Here is a 22,563-nt window from a genome sequence, read left to right as displayed (position 1 = left end):
AACTCTTGAGTCACTAATGTCCAAGTAATTGATGATTGGGAGCCGTTGACTCTAGCCATCACTAATTGATTTAGTGGATAGCTAGAACTTATGGACTTAGATTGATATAGCTCATTTGACTTTTCTTTACTAGTTAGAGGATAATTTAATGGGATTGATCCTTGCCAATTCTCATGTTGTGGTTAGTGATAAGGATAGTGATCCTTGACCACCAAACCTTGCCAAGATCTCTTTTTGTCATTTGATTTCCTTTGCCATTTGTATTTCTTGTCTATTATCTCAAAACCCCAAAACATACCTCATAGCCAATAACAAGAACACTTTATTGCAATTCCTTGGAAGAACGACTCGAGGTTTAAATACTTCGGTTATTAGATTTATTAGGGGTTTGTACTTGTGACAAACAAATTTTTGTATGAAAGGATTATTGTTGGTTTAGAGACTATACTTGCAACAAGATTTCATTAGTGAAATTCTACACCATCAAAATCCGTTCATCAAAATGGCGCCGTTGTCGGGGAATTACAATGGTGTTATGCTATTGTTTATTGTATATATGTGAATATTGTGAATAGCTTGCTTGTTTGATTTAGTAGTTAGATTTTATCTCCTTGTTTTTGTGCTTTTTATTTTTGTCTTTGCTATCATGAATTCTCACTTTGGCTATGAGTTTGGTTCTAACTATGTTGTAGGAAGTGGAGATTACAATGAAGAGATGCATCAAGGATGGGATAATCAAAAGTGAGAGGAGCCATATGCATATGATCAATCTTCATGGCAACAACCTCCGCCAATACACTATGAACAAGAGCCATTCTATGATGCACACCAATCCAATAGCTATGGTGAATCCCCTTGTGACTTTCAAGAACCGCCACCATACGCCTATGAGCCATACCCTCAACATAGCCATCTACTATACTCACAAGCCCCCTTTTCACCAATCACCTTCATATGACCCTAATTCTTACCCACCATATCAATAACTATATGAGCCATATGAACCATACATAGAGCCACTACCATTCCAACCTTAACACTTTCAAGAACCACCCCTTCCATACTATTACCAAGATGAACCACCTCTAATGTATGCAAATTTTCAACCACAAGATGACTTCTACTTTCCACCACTACCTTCCATAGAAGAATATTCATGTCCATCGATCCAAGAGCCATATGATCCTAATCATGTTATCCAAGCGGAATAAGAGTCAAGGGATCATCTCAAAGAAGCATTGGATCAACTTCAAGCAACCATAAATTGTGTTGTGCAACAAGTGGAAAAAGTGGAGAGTGTTGAACCGCCACAACCATACCAAGAAGAACCACTTTCCTACTATGAACTCTTCCTCCAAAATAATGAACCATTCCATCCACCCCAACCTCCAATGGATGACATTCTTGATGTCCTTGTTCAAGAACAAGAGGAGATGAAAAGGGAGGTACTAGAATTCACGGCCGTCTTGGGCAAGGTAGTAAACCGATTAGCCTCCCAATGCTTGGACACTCAAGGAACTCCTATGGAAACATGTGGAGAATTAAATGAATAGCATAGCATGAATGAGAGATTGAAAATGCCGATGGAAAATGAGGAAGTTGCTTTGTGTTGGAACAATTGGAGGAAGCTATAATTGTTGAAGAAAAGGAAGAAGTGGTTGAAGACTTAGGAGATGCGGAACCTCCATGGGAACCTAGAGTTGAAGAAAATCCCTCCAAGATGATTGAATTTGATGCTAAGGAGGAATGTGCACAACCTCCAAAATAATTTTTGAATGAAGATTTGGAGGGAATGGAGGAAGAATTGAGTTCCCTTGGTGATGAAGATCATGCATCCAACCTTCTTGGTGGTGAATCCTTTGATTTTAAAGAACCTTCTCCCAATGAGATAGAAAGCAATGTGGAGGTAGATCTTTCTCATCTTCCCATTTATGACTTGAGTGATGGAGAAGAGTTAGATGAAATTGATGAACAAAGTATTGAAGTTGAAGTAGTTTGAGAAGAGGTGGAGGCAACCAAGGAAGAACACAAGGGAGTAAAGCTTGCAAGGACATTGGAAATATCTCTCCCCAAGCCATCACTATCCATTATTTCATTCAAGTGGGTAAATTCCTTCTACTTAAGCTTCATTATTCCACTTGAATATGATTTGCTTGAGACGGATGATCAACTTAGAAAAATTTGTTGCTTTAAGAGCAAAAGGGAGATAGTTAGTGGTTGGCAATGTAAATCAAAGCACATGATGGCTACATGGTCAAGGCTTAATTGCAAGGGTTAGTGCAGAACTAGATTACTTGGGTCTAGGATGATGTTTGGTTTCTTGATTGAGAATTCATCTTACATGCCACCTAGATGGACTAATAATGATCAACTTCAAGACGGGTGTGAAAATAAAGTTTGGGATCCCGGATTACAAGAAGAGGATCAATTTTGGGAGTCCCAAGCTTGTGAAGAACTCCATCAAGACTTGGTGCAACTCATGAGAAATCTTGGGGCACAATGGAGAACCAAGCATTGATGAGAGTTCCAAGAAGAATTTAAGCACAAGCCACCTTGAGAGGAGCTCCCCATAAATCCAACTTAAGGACAATAAACAAAAGTGCTAGGTGGGAGACACCCACCATGGTAAATTCTTTTCATTTGTCCCTTTTGTACATATTGGTAAAAGTAGTTTAATTTCATATTTTGTTTGGTTTGTTGAGTTTATTTGGTAGTTTAATATGTTGAATAAGGTTTTATGGTGTTTTGGTAGCTGTTTGGAGGTTTGAAATGCTTGGTTTGGTGCAAGAACTTGAAAAATTTTGAAAAACAGAGCACCAACCCACGCGTACGCGTGCCCCAAGCATTTTTGACCATCCATGCGCACACATCACTCACGCGTACGTGTGGATCCAAAAGTTTCATCCCTCCATACATCCACCCGAGAGTTGCGCCTACACTGTGCGAACATTGTGCCTGAGGCACAAAACCAACCCACGCGTAAGCGTGAAGGATGCGTACGCGTCGACTCTCTGGTTTGCTATGCACGCGTATGCGTGACCCACACGTACGTGTCGCCGCCATTTCGCCACCACCCACGCGCACGCGTCACTTACACGTACGCATGGACAACCTTCTTTCTTCATATTCTTTTCTTCTCCTCTTTCCATTTTTTCCCTTCTCCTTTCTTCTTCCCTTCTCCTACCCTTCATCCAACACTTCCAAACACCATTTTTTAACCACTTCTTTTAGTTAGTTAGTTGATTAGTTGTTTAATTAGTTAAATTTTCATTTCATTTTCTCTTTTTCATACTAAGTGTTGAATTATTAATCTTGTTTACTGTTCACTGCTACTAATCATTGATAAGATGTTATCTTAACATCATTGTTGTTAACATCTATTGTTGGATTCCATTGTTGAGGTTATATTTTGTTACTTGGTTTTGAGTTTTTCATGTTTGATATCTTTTCATACCAAGTGAATGCGAATTGCCTTCAAGCATGTTAGATCTTTTTTGAATTACATGATTTGGCCACCATGTGATTTGAATCTTATTCTTTGATTAGGCAATTTCTTGATGGATGATGTTGTGCATTTATCTTAATGCATTGTGTTTCTTGATCATATGCATCTATATATTTTTAGCTTGAACACTTTCATGCTTCTTTATTGCTTGTTTGGTTATCTTGACCCACAAGTTTAGAGCATCTCAAGCACAGTAGAATGAGTGAAGTGCATGTTCCTTTTTGTGTACTTGTGACATAGCCCTCTATGATAGTTTGTGTATTCTAAACCGTGCGCAACTTAGAATGCACACTTACTTTTATTGACGTCACACATTGGGTCACTCATTTCATTCTAGTGATTTACCTCATTCTAACAATGTATGCTTCCTTTCTTTTGCATTTACTTTTCTCATTATCCTGTATTCTAACTTCAGGATGAGTCACTATAAGCAAAAATGGAAACGGAAGAAAGAACACGCAGCAACCGGTTGAACTACTAGCTGAAAGTAGCAACTCGGCGAGTCGCCGTACACCCCTTGCTCATCTTTGAGTTCACGGAGGATGGTGCAAACTTTTAAGTGTGGGGAGGTCGTCCGACCGTTCGGTGTTCTTGGGTGAAAAAATTTCTAATCCCAACAATTTTGCATTTCATTTTTTAGGTCTTTTTAGGATTTTAGTTGTATTTTCTTATTTTGCATATATATATACATAATAAGCTTAGTTAAAATAATGAAATTCTCCAAGAAAAATATTCTTAATAGGGCATTGGCACCCCAATTGATTTGAGTAAAAACTTTTCATAGAACTTGCTTGAATCATATATATTATGGAACATGTTTTGAGCTAAGAACACAAGCTTGTGAGTTTTGAGCCTAATGGTGTGGTTACATCTTATAACCACTTATCTTCCTTCTTGTGTGCATTATTCTCTTTCTATAATTGTAATCTTTGACTTGTTTGATTCTCTATGTCCATTATTTTGTGTATTCATGTATTTATATGATTAAGGCCATTATTTCATTAGCTCACTTATCCAAATAGCTTACCTTTTATCTTCCATTGTTAGCCAACTTTGAGCCTACGATTAACCCACTTGTTCATAATTTTAGCACATTACAAGCCTTAAAGCGAAAAACAATAAATGTCATTTATTTGGATCTTTGATTAGCTTAGGCTAGTGAGTGTGTATATTGACGTGGCAGAAATTGGCAGATTAAGAAATTAATATGAGAAATACGTTGCAAGTACAGTTCTTAACCAACAAAAATTCGCTTATCAATTTAGAAGGGTTGTCACAAAATTTGAATTAAAATACTGGGAGTATGAATCCCAGGTCGTCTCCCAATGAGTTGCAGAAAGGTGTGCTATTCTATTAATCAGAGGTTTTCCAAGATGGTTTTGAGTTTGGTAAACAGAAAATTAAATCAGAGAATTTATGTAATTTAAATAAAAATCTTGACCGGGAGTAGATTAATCAGAAGTTCTATCCTTGTTGGAGTTTGATAAACCACTATTTTATGGTTTATCTTATGCTCAATTGAGTGGTTTTTATCAAGCCTTTGCACACTTATTCATACTATTTGCATGGTTTTACAATTCCATCCCAGAATTTGTTCGATGATTGAAAACTTGCTTCCTAGAGTCTTTAATTTGTGTATTTTAATCATCTCTTATTACCATTCGATGCATTGATATGTGTGTTAAGTGATTTCAGAGATTACAGGGAAAAAATGGCTTAGAGGATGGAAAGGAAACATGCAAAAGTAGAAGGAATACAAGAAACTGAAGAAACTCCTAAAGTTGTCAGCCTGACCTCTTCACACTAAAACGGTCATAACTTGAGCTATAGAGATTCAAATGATGCGATTCCAGCTGCGTTGGAAAGCTAACGTTTGGGGCTTCGATTTGATATATAATTTGCCACAGTGGCCATATAGCTAGACAACGTGAACGCGTGCTCTACGAGGACGCGTCGCAGTGACGAAAATCAGCGTGACAGATTTCGCAACCAGCGAATCCTGGGCTATTTCTGGCCCAGTTTCAAGCTCAGAAAACACAGACTAAAGGCTGCAAAGTGGAGGAATGAAGAGAGACAACTCAATTCACTTTTCATAATTTAGATGTAGTTTTTAGAAAGAGAGGTTCTCTCCTCTCTTTTAGGATTAGGATTAGGATTTATCTTATTGGGATTATTTCTTCATCACAGGTTCAAATGTTTCTTTTATTTATTTTCTCAATCTGACTTATGAATTTCTCCCATGTTGGATGTGATTTCTTTTATTAATAATTGAGGTATTTCAGACATCTGATTTTTATTTAGTTTCTTATATTCTTGGCTTTAGTTGATTAATTGGTGACCCTTGAGTTGTCAAACTTATCGTGATTGATAATTGTACCTTTGCTAATTGATTTAGATTTCTATAACTCTAGTCTTTCCTCAGGAGTTGACTAGGACTTTAGGTGTTAGATTGATTAGTCCACTTGACTTACCTTCATAGTTAGAGGTTGACTTAGTGGGAGCAAAAATATAATTCTCATCACCATTGATAAGGATAACTAGGATAGGACTACCAGTTTTCATACTTTGCCAAGAGTTTTTCTTTGCTATTGATTTAATTCCCTGCAATCTATTTTTCTTGTTCAAAACCTTTTTAAAAGCCAAAAATACCGTTTTCCATAATCAATAATAAAACACACCTCCCTGCAATTTGTTGAGAAGACGACCCGAAGTTTGAATACTTCGGTGTATAAATTTTATTGGGTTTGTTACTTGTGACAACCAAACATTTGTACGAAAGGATTTTCTGTTGGTTTAGAAGCTATACTTACAACGCGATTACATTTGTGAATTTCTTTACCGATAGGAAATCCATTCGTCAAAATGGCGCCGTTGACGGGGAATTACAAATGTGTGCCTAATTATTGGTTATTGTAAATATTTATATAAAAAAAATTTCAGATTTTAATTTTAAAATTTTTATCTTATCTTAGTTTTAAAATTTCAAAAATTAATTTTTTTTCAAAAATCATATCTTTTTCAAAATCTTATCTTATCTTTTTTTCAAAAAAAAATCATATCTTTTTCAAAATCTTATCTTATCTTTTTTTTTTCAAAAATCATATCTTTTTCAAAATATTTTTTTATTAGTTTTTGCTTTTATTTTTTCCCACTACTATAAACTCTCACCCCTTTGACTATGAGTCTGGTTACAATTATGTTACAGGAAGAGGAGATTACAATGAGAACAGGCATCAAGGTTGGAACAATCAAGGATGAGAGGAGGCACAAGGATTTGATCAACCCTCATGGCAATAACCACCTCCAATGGACTATCAACAATCATTTTGTGATGCATACCAAACTCTTTTGATTATCAACAACCACCACCATACGCCTATTAACCCCCTCATCAACATAGCCTTGGACCACCATACTCACAAGCCCCCTACAACCATTCACCTCCATATGACCCTAACCTATATCCATCATACCAACCACCCTATGAACCGTATGAATCATATATAGAACCACCCCAATTCCACCCTAATTACTCCCAAGAACAACCACCTCAATATACACCATCTCCATATCCATCAATCCAAGAGCACTATGATCCTACTTATGATAGCCGAGCGCAACAAGAATCAAGGGATCGTCTCAAGGAAACCGTGGAAAAATTTCATGCAACCCTTCGCCAACTGGATCAAGCGATAAATCGATTACCTTCCCGACGTTCGGACATTCAAGGAACTCCCATGGCTTCATGTGGAGAATCTACTGAAGAACGTGGCATGAAGGAGAAGTTAGAAACTCCGGTGGACAGTGAGCAGCACGATTTGGTATTGGAACAATTAGAAAAAGTTACGCCTGCCATTGAAGAGGAAGAAGTGGTTGAAGACTTAGGAGATGCGGAACCTCCATGGGAAACTCAAGTCACAGAGCCCCCTTCTAAGGAGTTTGAATTTGATGTTGAGGAGGGTGTACAACCTTCAAGGCATATCATGGTTGAAGACTTTGAAGGGGACGATCAAGAGATGGATTCAATCATTAATGAATTCTTATTTATATTTGAATCCTCTTCCATTGGACTTAACATGGAGACTAAAGAAGAAGAAGCACAACCTTCCATGCCCTTGGTGAACAATGAAGAAGATCATGAATCAGAAGGAAGCTACCAAGAGGAAGAGGTTGAAATTGAGGAAGCTTACAAAGAGATGGAAGAATTCAAGGAAGAGCACAAGGGAGTGGAGCTTGCAAGTTCATTAGAAATACCTCTCCCAAGGCCATCATCCTTCACAACATTCGAGTGGGTAAAATTTATATCCCTTAGCTTTCTAATCCCACTTGAATATGGGCTACTGGAGACGGATGGTCAACTTAGAGCTCTTTGTGGCATTAAGAGTAAGAGGAAGATGGTCAGTGGTAAGAATTGTCCTGCAAGGTTCATTATGGTTGGAAGCTTTAAGTTTAAATGCAAAAGTTGGTGTAGAGCTCAATTGAATGGGTCTAGGAAGTTGTTTGGACGCTTCAGTGAGAATTCTAAAGCTGAACCACTCGGATGGAATCATGATAATCAACTTGAAGACGGGTGTAGAAACAAGATTTGGGATCCGGGAATATATGAGGATCAAATTTGGGAGCTCAAAGCTTGTGAAGAACTCCATCAAAGCTTGAGAAATTTACTTGGTATTGATAGAGCTTATTGGAAGTCCAAGCATTGGTGGAAGTTTCAGGATGAGTTCAAGCACAAGCCACCATAACAGATAGCTCACCAAATGTCCAACTTAAGGACTTTAACTAAAAGTGCTAAGTGGGAGACAACCCACCATGGTATGATCGTCCCTTTTTCAGTTTTAATTCTAGTCTGCTTTGTTTGTTTTTGAGTTTTGATTGGACCTGGAATCATGCATAACATTCATATTGGCATTGCATTCTGCATACTGCAGTATATAAAAAAAATGGCACGCGACGCGTCCGCGTCATAGGTGCCTTAGGAAGAAAAGAAATTTTATAGAAAGTCATGCGAAAGCGTGGCTGGAGGCATGCCTTTGGCACGATTTGACCCACGTGACCGCGTCGCTGACGCATCTGCGTCCTATGGGAAAAATGCCTCCCACGCGTCCGCATCACCCACGCAAACACGTGGCCCTGTAAAATCGATGTAAACGTGTGTATGGCATCAAGTTGTGATGGAGTGGGGCTGGAATGGTGCTGGAAGCACAAACCCCATCACGCGTACGCGTCGCCCACGCGTCCGCGTCACTTACAAATCGCGCCAACCGCGCGAACGTGTGCTCCACGCGTCCGCGTCACCTGTGCCACACATCTTATCTTTTCTTCCCCAAATCTAAATCTTTTCTTTCCCTGCTTTTTCTTTTTCTTTCTTTTTCTTTTAATTGGTGTTGGAAATTTATTTGGGTCATTATTTTGCTTATGGATTATTAAGGAATTGTTTAACAATTATATTATATTTTTATAGAGTTGTTTGCATGTTCAATTTAATACTTTCTATACCTTATTTACCATGCATGCTATGTGTTTGTGAAAATGCCTGTATGGCATTGTGCACTATTTTTAGATTTCTTTTATTCTACTACTCTAAATGCTTGATTTTCACAAAACCCTTTTTATATTTTATTAATTAAATATAATTGTTATTACAAATATATTGTTAGTTTGAAAGACTTGGTAATCTAACTTGGACATTGAATGCTTGATCTATGCTACTCATGCCTTTGCCAGCATGCCAATAAATACCTTGCATTTAACTGTCATCACATGCACTTGCTATATTTCCATTGATGACTTTTCACATGTAGTCATGACCATGTGTTACCGTCATTCTTCTTTACTGTGCATTGATTACCACATTTCCCGTTCTCTTCCTTGCTGGATCCCCTAGCTTTACTTGTTACTTTCTTTTTCCCTTTTCAGGATGGCCACCAAGAAAAGTAAAGAGAAAGCTATGTTGAAACCGACTTCCATGGGTTAGTTACCTTCTTTTCAACACCAATATTCTATTTTCTTTGTTTGTTCATTGTTGCATTTGCATATTTGATTGCATGTTTGTTTGATTTTATGCATTTAGTTACTACTTGGTTGAAGTAATATTTTCTTTTTCAAGAAATTTTTATAGTATTTCACTAATTTAAATTGAAATTTTTTTGTTAAACTTGTTTGGAAGTTGTATCTGGAACATAGTTAAAAGCTAGAACACACAACCTGTGAGATTTTGAGCCTAATTACATGGTTACATTATTTAACCATAAATTTTTATTCTTGTGTATTTTCTTCTCTATAATTGCAATCTTTGCTTTGTTCCATTCGATATGTCCATTATTTAGTGTATTTATGTGCTTGCATATGATTGAGGCCATTACTTGTTTTTGCTCACTTATCCCAAATAGCCTACCCTTTTAATCACCTTTGTTAGCCCCTTTGAGCCTTTTTATCCCTTCTTCTATTTTATAACTACATTACTAGCCTTAAGCAGAAAAACAAAATAAAAATCCCAAGTTGAATCATTGGTTAGGTTAAGATAGATATTGTGTATAAATTAAGTATGGGGAATTTTATGGGAACATGGGATGAAAAAAAAGGGAACTAAATTGAATAAGTTATCTCAAAAAATTGGGAAGTATGCTCATGTGAAATCAAAATAAATTAAGTTACCATGTGCATAGAAAAAAAGAAAAAAATTTGAGTAATTAAATAAGGGGATACAAAAATTTTTCCAATGCAAAATAAAAAGAACCAATGCACATGGGACAAAATTCAAAAATAAGTTTGATACATGAGCATGTAATACAAAAGTGGAAAAATTTGGGTAGCTAGGTAAAGAACTTTGAAATTATATAAAGTGTGTATGTTAGGTGAGATCTTAGACTAATCAAGGATTCACTTTGTTAGCTCACGTAGCCTTATATATACACCCTTACCATTACCTTAGCCCCATTACAACTTTGAAAAAGACCTCATGATGTTTGCATTGGTATACTAAATATTTGTTGATTGGTTAGATGAAGAACAAAATTTAGAAAGCATGATTAGAGAAGAGCAGAGTGAATTACCCTATACACTTGAGAGACTAGAGTGATATACACTACCAGTGAGGGTTCAATGCTTGATTCTATGTCCCCTACTTTTATGAGATATCTTCTTACAGGTTTACTTGTTTTCACTGTATAATTTGAATTAGTGGAATTTGTTTTATATTTGTCTTGGAGAACTTATTTACTTTTAACCAAGTAGGTAGAAATATTTTTCATGTAGTTGCATTCACAGAGATAGGTTGCATTGCATACTCTCTATCATTCATCTTCACTCCTTTATAATTTTTCTTGAGTTTAGCATGAGGACATGCTAATGTTTAAGTATGGGGAGGTTGATAAACCACTATTTTATGGTTTATCTTATGCTCAATTGAGTGGTTTTTATCAAGCTTTTGCACACTTATTCATACTATTTGCATGGTTTTACAATTCCTTCCCAGAATTTATTCTATGATTGAAAACTTGCTTCCTAGAGTCTTTAATTTGTGTATTTTAATCATCTCTTATTATCATTCGATGCCTTGATATGTGTGTTAAGTGGTTTCAGAGATTACAGGGCAAGAATGGCTTAGAGGATGGAAAAGAAGCATGCAAAAGAAGAAGAAATACAAGAAACTGAAGAAACTGCTAAAATTGTCAGCCTGACCTCATCGCACTAAAATGGTCATAACTTTAGCTACAGAGATCCAAATGATGCGGTTTCAGTTGCGTTCGAAAGCTAACGTCTGGGGCTTCGATTTGATATATAATTTGCCATAGTGGCCATAAAGCTAAGCGATGCGAACGTGTGCTCTACGCGGACGCGTCGCAGTGACGAAAATCAGCGTGGCAGATTTCGCAACCAGCGAATCCTGGGCTATTTCCGACCGAGTTTCAAGCCCAGAAAATACAGATTAAAGGCTGCAAAGTGAAGGAATGAAGAGAGACGACTCATAATTCATTTTTCATGATTTAGATGTAGTTTTTAGAAAGAGAGGTTCTCTCCTCTCTCTTAGGATTAGGATTAGGATTTATCTTATTGGGATTATTTCTTCATCACAGGTTCAAATGTTCCTTTTATTTATTTTCTCAATCTGACTTATGAATTTCTCCCATGTTGGATGTGATTTCTTTTATTAATAATTGAGGTATTTCAGACATATGATTTTTATTTATTTTCTTATATTATTGGCTTTAGTTGATTAATTGGTGACTCTTGAGTTGTCAAACTCATCGTGATTGATAATTGTACCTTTGCTGATTGATTTAGATTTCTATAACTCTAGTCTTTCCTCATGAGTTGACTAGGACTTTAGGTGTTAGATTGATTAGTCCACTTGACTTACCTTCATACTTAGAGATTGACTTTGTGGGAGTAAAAATATAATTCTCATCACCATTGATAAGGATAACTAGGATAGGACTACCAATTTTCATACTTTGCCAAGAGTTTTTCTTTGCTATTGATTTAATTCCCTGCAATATATTTTTCTTGTTCAAAACCTTTTTAAAACCCAAAAATACTATTTTCCATAATCAATAATAAAACACACCTCCCTGCAATTCCTTGAGAAGATGACCCGAGGTTTGAATACTTCGGTTTATAAATTTTATTGGGTTTATTACTTGTGACAACCAAATGTTTGTACGAAAGGATTTTCTGTTGGTTAAGAAGCTATACTTACAATGCGATTACATTTGTGAATTTCTTTACCAATAGAAAATCCGTTCGTCAGAGTTCTCCCAAGATCAATTGATAATTGAAGGTTGTTCTACTTAGTTATCCTTTACTAGGTAAAGGAAAGTCAAGTAAGTTGGAAGTCTACTTCTATTCACAAGTTCTAATCCTCTCCCTTGGGAAGGATTAGTGTCAGTGACTAAAGAGCCATCCAACAATAAACCCAATTATAATTTTACTCTTGAGCATTCCAACTCAAGGTTCTGCTTTCAATCACCTCCCAATCAAGTTAGAGAACTACTCACTCATCATGAATGTAAATTTCACAAAATAAAAATAAGAAATAAAGAAAGACAAGATAGACAATAATAAAAAAGATCAATTGAAAATAAAAATGGTTCTTGTATTAATAAATTCTAAAAATAATCAAATTGTAACTCTGAACAAATTAAGGATATGAAAGAGTAAGCAAAAAGTAAAGAAAACAAACTAGAGTGATGAAGTGTTGCGGAGGTAATAACTCTTCTTAATATCCCAATTTAAAAAGCAATAAAAACAAAAATCCTAAGAACTATGAATGTGTACAGAGAAAACCTAGAGGAGGAGTAAAATCAGATCTAAAAACTAAGAATTATGCGAAATGAATGTTGTTCCTGGTCTCTGCATGTTCCCTGGCTCTAATATGTGTTTCTAGGCCGAAAACTGGGTTGAAACGCGGCCCAGAATCCATGCCAGTGTTTCTGTAAATTCAGCAAATCGCGCACGTCACGCGTATGCGTCGTCCACGCGTGCGCGTTATTCAGCATTTTTTCGTGCAACGCGTGCGCGTCGTCCACGCAGTCGCGTCACTCGTGCAACTTCCAATCCACACATTTGCGTCAGGCACGCAAGTGTGTCACTGCGATTTCCTCCATTTTGCGCGGTCGCTGAGCCATGCGTCTGCATCGCTTCTTGCTGGTTATCTCCTTAATTTCTTGTGTTCCTTCCATTTTTACAAGCTTCCTCTCCATTATCTAAGCCATTCCTTCCCTATGAAGCCTGAAACACTTAACACACAAATCACAGCATCGAATGGTATAAAGGAGAAAAAAAATATACAATTAAAAGATCTTTAGGAAGCAAGTTTTCAATCATAGAACAATTTTAGGAAGGAATTGTAAATACATGCAAATCATATGAATAAGTGGGTGAAGACTTGATAAAACCACTCAATTAAACACAATATAAATCATAAAATAATGGTTTATCAACCTCCCCACACTTAAACATTAGCATGTCCTCATGCTTAGTCGAAGGAGATAAATATGAATGAATAGGGACATGTAAGACTTATGCAGTGCAATGCAACGTATATACATGAATGCAACTATATGATTTTGTCTATCTGATTAAAAATAAATAAGTTCTCTAAAACAAAACACGGAGCAGATTCCACTAGTTCAAATCATACAGTAAAAGCAGGTAAATTTGTAAGAAGACAGCTCGTGAAAGCAGGGGGACATAGAATCAAGTATTGAACCCTAACTGATGGTGTGTGTGCACTCTAATCTCTCTAGTGTATAGGGTAATCACTCTATCCTTCGCTAATCCTGCTCTCTAATTTTTGTTCTTCACCTAACCAATCAACAACATTTAATGTACCAATGCAAACATCATGAGGTATTTTCAAGGTTGTAATGGGGCTAAGGTAAGGGTAAGGGTATATATGGCTAAGTGAGCTTATAAATTGAATCTTTAATTAACCCAAGCTTTCACCTAATCATATATGTATATTCTATATAACTTCAAATTTCATACCTAGCTACCCAAAATTTCCTTTTCACATTCCATTCTCATGCATCAACCTTTATTTTAATTTTATCACATGTGCATTGATTGTTTAATTTAGCATTGGGGTAATTTTGTCCCCTTATCTAAATTTTTTTTTTGAACATGAAAATAAACATAGCTTATCAATGCACATAGATTTTTAATTTTTCTTTTATAGTTTCACATGAGTAGGTACCCAAATTCCCATTATTTTATCATGACACATTCCTTTATTAACCCTTGTTCCCACAATCTTCCCATACTCAATTAACACACAATTTCTATCTTAAGCTAACCAAAGATTCAATTGGGATATTTAATTATTTTTCTGCTTAAGGCTAGTAATGTGATAAAATGTAGAACAAATGGGATTGAAGCGGCTCAAAGTGGCTAACAAAGGTAATTTAAAGGGTAGGCTTATTTGGGATAAGTGAGCTAAACAAATAATGGCCTCAATCATATGCATGCATATTAACACATTAACATTGGACATATAGGATAAAACAAAATTCAAATTACAATCATGGAGGAGTAAACACACAAGAATAAAATAGTTATGGTTAAATAATGTAACCATGTATTTAGGCTCAAAGTCTCACATGTTGTGTGTTCTTTAACTCGAAAACCATGTTCCAATTACAACTTCAAACAAATCTAACATAAAGATTTTGATTTAAATTAGTGAAATTTTTTCAAAAATAGGGTCTTAAAAGAAACTTACTATCTTTTTAATCAAGTAGAACATGCATGCAATTAACCTATGACTATGCAATCTATCATATTCTAAAAAAAAGAAAATTGGTGTTAGGGAAGAGAAATTACCTCCAGAAGTCAGGTACTGACTGACCTCCCCACACTTAAGGCTTTGCACCATCCTTGGTGCCATCTGTTAGGAATAAAGGGGGGCTGGTAGCAGTATCTCCACAGTCGGGACCGTCATGGCTCCCTGTGCTGGTAAATGAAGTGGAGTCCAGAGTGTCTGGATCTTTGTCAGGTCTGTGGTTGCCTATAAGTAGCTCCTTGAGGTATTTGAATCGGCGTTGGTTACGATGCTCTCGTAGCTTTGCTTTCTGGTCTTGCCGGTCCAACCTCTCCAGTATTTGATGGAGCAGCTGACTTGTTGAAGGTGTTTGTGGTGTAGAAGGGAGAATGTCTACAGCTTGTTCGGCGGACTGGCTGGTAGGGGCTGTTGGTGGTCTGAGATATTTCCCATTAGGGACGTACTGATCATCCTATGGAAGCATGGCTTTGGTGTCCCCAGCTCTGTAGGAGACTCCGGCTGTTGAGACAAGATCTGAGACCAAGGCGGGAAAAGGTAAGTTGCCAGTAATTTGTATGTGTCCCATGGCATTCCGGATGTGTCTTGGTAGGTTCAGAGGCTGGTCTGTAAGGATGCACCATAGTAGAACGACCATGTCTGCAGTGAAGGAGGACTCATGAGTGCTCGGAAAGACGTAATGGGACATAATCTGTGCCCATACGCGAGCCTCCAAGGTAAGTGCGGAAGCCGATATTCCCTTAGGCCGGGAACGATGGTATCCATAAATCCATCTGCTACTAGGTTGTGCGATAACACTGAAAACAGCGTTCCAGTCAAATTAGTACGTCTGGCGCTTAAGTGCGGCTTCTTGGAATGCGTACAGCCCTTCTGGAGCAGGGGGAAGATCTAAATCTCGTTGAATGACCTCTTCTGTAATGGGGACTTGCTTCTGACAGACATAGACAGATTGTAGGGTTGGCAAGTGGAAATTAGAGTAGAACTCGACTACCCATGAAAGATTAACCTACTGTGGCTTCCTCTGTAGGAATCCCCATTGTCGTCGCTCAATTCGTGGCTCAACAAATTCAGCAATACGGGTCGGGAGGATAAGAAGGTATTCGTTGTTGTAACTCCTTTCTGCCAAGATGGGAAACATCTGCTCACAGTAGCGGTTGAGAAATCGCACAGTGTCCTTTGCTGGGAAGGCTTTCTCTTTTTCATCGACTTTATAATCCTCTTAATTCTTTTTGTTGAGGGCTTAACTGCAGTTGAAGATGGCTCTGCCACTAATGCTCTTTTTGTTCCTCTTCTTGCTGTTGATTTGGGAGTAGCTTTCTCCTTGCCTTTCTTGGTGGCCATCCTAAAAAAAAGAAAAGAGAAAGTACGTTAAAACGTCAAGGGTTAGAGCAAGGAAGAGAACGGGAAAGGTGGTAATCAATGCACAGGAAAGAAGAATGACGTTAACACATGGTCATGACTACATGTGAAAAGTCATCAATGGAAATATAGCAAGTGCATGGGATGACAGTTAAATGCAAGGTGTTTATTGGCATGCCGGCAAAGGCATGAGTAGCATAGAACAAGTATTCAATGTCCAAGTTCGATTACCAAGCCTGTCAAACTAACAATGTATTTGTAATAACAATTATATTTAATAAAGAAAATATAAAAAGGGTTTCTGTGAAAAGCAAGCATTTAGAGTAGTAGATGAAAAGAAATCTAAAAATAGTGCACAATGCCATACAGGCGTTTTCACAAATATATAGCATGCATGGTAAATAAGGTATGGAAAGTACTAAATTGAGCATGCAAGCAACCCTATAAAAATAATATATAATTGTTAAACAATTCCTTAACAATCCACAAGCAAAGTATAGAAAATAATGACCCAAATAAATTTCCAACACCAATTAAAAGAAAAAAAAGAAGAAGAGAACATAGATAAAAAAAGTAGAAAGAAAAAGAAGAAGAAAACATAAAAATAAGAAGAAGAATAGAAAAGTAAGGAGGGAAGAAGAAAAGAAAAATCTTGGTAATGGTGGTGAGAAAGAGGAAGTAGAAAGTGAGAAAGAAGGAAGAAGGAAGAAAGGGAGGAGGGGGAGAAATAAGAAGGGAAAAGAAAAAATAGGATTTGGGGAAGAAGAAGATAAGATATTTTGGCAGATATATATAAGTTGTGCGGCGCATGCGACGCGGACGCGTGGGTCACGCGTTCACGCGAATAGTGCTTGGATGAAGTGACGCTGAAGCGTCGGTCACGCGGACGCGTGACATGATTAGTGCTAGTGGCGCGAGGGCAGCCTCGCGTTCACACAACTCTCTGTGTGAAAACTCATTTTGCCAAATATCAGGGTGACGCGTTCGCGTGGTTGACTCGGTCGCGTGAATGGCCATACTTTGAAAAACGACGCGGACGCATGGGGCACGCGTTCGCGTGGTAGGGCTAGTGCTTCTAGCACGAGTCCAGCCCAACTCCAGCTCAACTCTCTGCCAAACACCCTTTTTACGTCGATTTATTAAGGCATGCATTCACGTGGGTGACGCGGAGGCATGGGAGGCATTTTCCCACACAACGCGGATGCGTCAACGACGCGGTCGTGTGGGTCAAATTGAGCCAAAGGCACGCCTCCAGCTACGCTTTCGCGTTACTCTCTGTTCAATCTTATTTTCTTTCCAACGTACTTGTGACGCAGACGCGTCGGTGATGCCGTCGCGTTGTGTGCAAAATTTTTTTTATATGCAATATGCAAATGCAAACTATATGCACTAATACGGAGAAGAGTTATTAAAAAAAAACTAAGAAGAGAGAAAGGAACGATCATACCATGGTGGGTTGTCTCCCATCCAGCACTTTGCTTTAACATCCTTAAGTTGGACGCTCCACTAGCTCAGTCTTCTGCTGTGGGTGGATCTTCCAAGAGGAAGATCTCTAGCTCCTTCCTTTTCTTCATATTTTCACCATGATATAGCTTTAAGCGATGTCCATTGACTTTGATGAATTCAGGGCTTGAAGGATGACTCAGGTGGAAAACTCCGTATGGCTCAGCCTTCTCTACTCTATAAGGACCATCCCATCTGGATCTCAACTTGCCTGGCATGAGCCTCAATCTGGAGTTGTAAAGGAGGACTAAGTCCCCAGGTTGGAACTCTATCCTCTTGATGTGTTGATCATGCATAGCCTTCATCTTTTCCTTGTAAAGCCTGGAGTTCTCATAAGCTTCTAAGCGAAGGCTTTCTAATTCATGCAGTTGCAACTTCCTTTTAGCTCCGGCCTTCTCAAATCCCATGTTGCACTCCTTTACTGCCCAAAAGCTTTGTGCTCTACCTCAACTGGGAGGTGACAGGCTTTTCCATAAACTAAGTGGAAGGGATTCATCCCAATGGGTGTCTTGTATGCTGTCCAATATGCCCAAAGCGCATCTTGGAGCCTGGTGCTCTAGTCCTTTCTATGAGGCTTGACTATCTTTTGCAGTATACACTTTATCTCTCTGTTAGACACCTCTGCTTGCCCATTAGTCTGGGGGTGATAGGCTGTTCATACTTTATGAATTATTCCATGCCTCTTCAGTAATCCTGTTAGTCTCTTGTTACAAAAGTGAGTGCCTTAATCGCTCACGATTGCTCGTGGTAATCCAAAGTGACAAATAATATGGTTTCTAACAAAGGAAACAGCAGTATTAGCATCATCAGTACGGGTCAGAATTGCTTCCACCCATTTAGAAACATAATCTACAGCTACCAGTATATAAAGGTAACCATTAGAATTTGGAAATGGACCCATGAAGTCAATGCCCCAAACATAAAAAATTTCACAGAAAAGCATAATCTGTTGAGGCATCACATCCCTCTTGGATATATTACCAAACCTTTGACATGGGGAACAAGATTTACAAAATTCAGCAGCGTCTTTAAAAAGTGTAGGCCACCAGAATCCACAGTTTAGAATTTTTCTAGCTGTTTTTTGAGGGCCAAAATGTCCTCCACTCTCAGATGAATGGCAGACTTCTAAAATGGACTGGAATTCTGATTGAGTCACACACAGTCTAATTACCTGGTCAGCACCACACCTTCATAAATACGGATCATCCCATATATAATATTTGGACTCGCTTTTCAGTTTGTCTCTTTGATGCTTAGTAAAGTTTGGATGGAAAGTGTGGCTGATTAGATAATTAGCTACAGGCGCATACCAAGGGACTACTTCAGATACTGCTTGTAAGTTATCAAATGAGAAGTTATCATTTATAGGAGTGGAGGCATCCTTAATGTGCTCAAGGCGACTGAAGTGGTCTACCACTAGATTCTGGTTACCACTCCTATCCTTAATTTCTAAATCAAATTCTTGTAGTAGCAGTATCCAACATATAAGCCTTGGTTTGAACTCCTTTTTAGCTAATAAATACTTTAGAGCTGCGTGGTCTGAGTACACTACTACTTTAGTTCCAACTAAATAGGCTCGGAATTTATCCAGAGCAAACATAATAGCTAAGAGCTCTTTTTCAGTAGTAGCGTAATTAGACTGAGCAGCATCTAAAGTCTTAGACGCGTAAGCGATTACGAAAGGATCCTTACCTTCACGCTGAGCCATCGCTGCTCCTACTGCATGATTGGAAGTATCGCACATGATTTCAAATGGCTAGTTCCAGTCTGGTCTTCTCACAATTGGAGCTTGAGTCAGGCCGGTCTTTAGCTTATCAAAAGCTTGCTCACAATCTTCACTGAACTCGAACTCGATGTCTTTCTGCAGCAATCTGGATAAAGGTAATGCTACCTTACTGAAGTCCTTAATGAATCTCCTGTAAAAACCTACATGGCCAAGGAACGAACGGACTTCCCTCACAGAGGAGGGGTAAAGTAAACTAGAAATAACATCTACCTTTGCTGGGTCTACAGAGATACCAGTATCAGAAACATGTCCTAGAATAATGCCTTGTTTCACCATAAAATGACACTTTTCAAAATTTAAAACAAGATTTGAACTAACACACCTGTCCAATACTCTAGATAAACTATCCAAGCAAACGCTAAATGAATCACCATATACGCTAAAGTCATCCATAAAAACTTCCATACAGGTCTCAATGGGATCAGACAAAAGACTCATTATACACCTTTGGAAAGTAGCTGGTCCATTGCATAAGCCAAAGGGCATTCTCTTATATGCATAAGTTCCTAAAGGACATGTAAAAGTAGTCTTTTCTTGATCTTCAGGGGCTATATGGATTTGAAAATAACCTGTATAACCATCTAAAAAGCAGTAATGAGATTTACCTGACAAGCGATCAAGCATCTGATCAATGAATGGCAAGGGGAAATGATCCTTGCGAGTGGCTTGGTTGAGACGCCTGTAGTCAATGCAAACTCTCCATGAGTTCTGCACTTTGGTTGTCAGAAGTTCTCCCTGCTCATTTCTTATTGTTGTGACTCCAGACTTCTTGGGCACCACTTGTACTGGACTGACCCATTCGCTATTTGAAATGGGGTAAATGATATCTGCTTCAAGTAGTTTGGTTACTTCCTTCTTGACAACTTCTAAGATGGTTGGATCCAATCTTCTCTGAGGTTGACGGACAGGCTTTGCTCCTTCTTCTAAGAATATTATATGTTCACAAACTTGAGGGCTGATGCCTACTATATCCGCCAAGCTCCATCCAATTGCTTTCTTATGCGTTCTCAATACACTAAGCAGTTGTTCTTCTTGTTGGGAAGTGAGCTCCCTTGCAATAATAACTGGAAACTGCTACTTGTCCTCAAGGTAAGCATACTTGAGGTGTGGAGGAAGGGGTTTTAATTCCATTTTCTGCTCATGGCTTGGGTCTGGGTCATCTGAGGCTGGTGATAATGGTGAAGTACTCTCATTGTCCTCTGAAAATGTCCCCACGCTTGGACCTTGCCCTATGTACTTTTCTTCTAATTCTTTCTGGTGAACTTTAGCTACGGTTTTATCAATGATGTCACACTGGGAGATAGAATGATCCTCCAGAGGGTGCTTCATAGCTTCATTTAAACTGAATTTCACTATTCTGCCATCTATTTCAAAAGAATAAGTTCCTGAAAACGCGTCCAGGTTGAACTTTGAAGTCTTCAAGAATGGTCTTCCAAGCAGGATTGATGATGGCCTCCCGGAGTCATTAGGGGGCATTTCCAGGATATAGAAATCAATGGAAAATGTGAGCTCCTTGATGCTCACTAATATATCTTCAGCAACTCCAATCACTGTAATAATGCTTTTATCTGCCAACACAAAACGAGCTGCCGACCTTTTTAAGGGAGGGAGCCTTAAAGCATTAAATATAGACAAAGGCATTATACTAACACACGCTCCTAGATCACACATTGACGTGAGCGGAAATTGGCAGATTAAGAATTAATTAGGGAAATGGCGTTGCGAGTACAGCTCTTAACCAGCGAAAATCCACTTGTCAATTTAGAAAAGGGTTGTCACAAATTTTAGAAATAAAATACTGGGAGTTTGAGTCCCAGGTCGTCTCCTAATGAGTTGCAGGAAGATGTGCTATTTTATCAATCAGAGGTTTTCAAAAGGGGTTTTGAATTTGATGAGCAGAAAATTAAATTAGAGAATTTATATGATTTAAATAAAATCTTGACCGGGAGAAGATTAATTGGAAGTTCTATCCTTGTTGGAATTTTATCAAGATCAATTAATAATTAGTCATTGTTTTCATTTAGTTAACCCTCAACGAATGAAAGAAAGTCAAATTAAAAGTCAACTTCTATTCACAAGTCCTAATCATCTCCCTTGGGAAGGATTAGAGTTAGTGACTAACAAGCCAACCAACAATGAACCAATTACAATTGAACTCTTGAGTATTCCAACTCAAGGTTCTCCTTTTAATTAACTCCCAATCAAGTTGGGAAACTACTCCATCATTGTAAATGTAAACTTCACAAAATCAATAGGGGAAATAAGAAGAGACATAATAAATAATGATGAAAGAGATTAATTAAAAATAAAAATAGTTTTGCATTAATAAACTATGAAAATAATCCAATGTCAACTCTGGAAAAATTAAGTATATGGAAAAGTAAATGAAAAGTAAATAACAAACCATGATGGCTAGTCTCGGAGGTAGACTCTTCTCAAAAGCTAAAGCCAAAATCTTCAAATCCTAGTTTATGAATGTTCAAGAGAGAAAAAACCTGGGGGAGGAGTAAAATCAGATCTAAAAACTTGAAATTATGCCGAATGAATTGTTGTTGTTGTCTCTGCATGTTTCCTTGCTCTAATTTGTGTTTCTGGGCCGAAAACTGGGTTGAAATGCGGCCCAGAATCTATGTCAGCGACTTCTGTAATTCTGCAGATCGCGCACATCACGCGGCCGTGTAGTCCACGCGTTCGCGTCACTCAGCGTTTTTCGTACCACGCGTGTGCGTCGTCTACGCATTCGCGTCATTCGTGCAGCTTCCAATCCGCGCGGTCACGTCAGGCACGCGAGTGCGTCACTGTGATTTCTTCCATTTCGCTCGGTCGCGTAAGCCATGCGACCGGGTGACTTCTCACTGGTCATCTCCTCAATTCCTTATATTCCTTCCACTTTTGCACGCTTCCTCTTCATTCCTTACGCCATCCTTGCCCTATGAAGCCTGAAACACTTAACACACAGATCACGGCATCGAATGGTATGAAGGAAAATAAAAATATACAACTAAAAGGTCTTTAGGAAGCAAGTTTTCAATCATAGAATATTTTTAGGAAGGAATTGTAAATACATGCAAATCATATAAATAAGTGGGCGAAGACTTGATAAAACCACACAATTAAACACATTAAGAATCA

The sequence above is a fragment of the Arachis duranensis genome, chromosome 6, assembly GCF_000817695.3.
Source record: "Arachis duranensis cultivar V14167 chromosome 6, aradu.V14167.gnm2.J7QH, whole genome shotgun sequence".
Lineage (NCBI taxonomy): Eukaryota > Viridiplantae > Streptophyta > Magnoliopsida > Fabales > Fabaceae > Arachis > Arachis duranensis.
The sequence above is the reverse complement of the archived record's forward strand: the minus strand, read 5'-3'. Positions refer to the sequence as shown.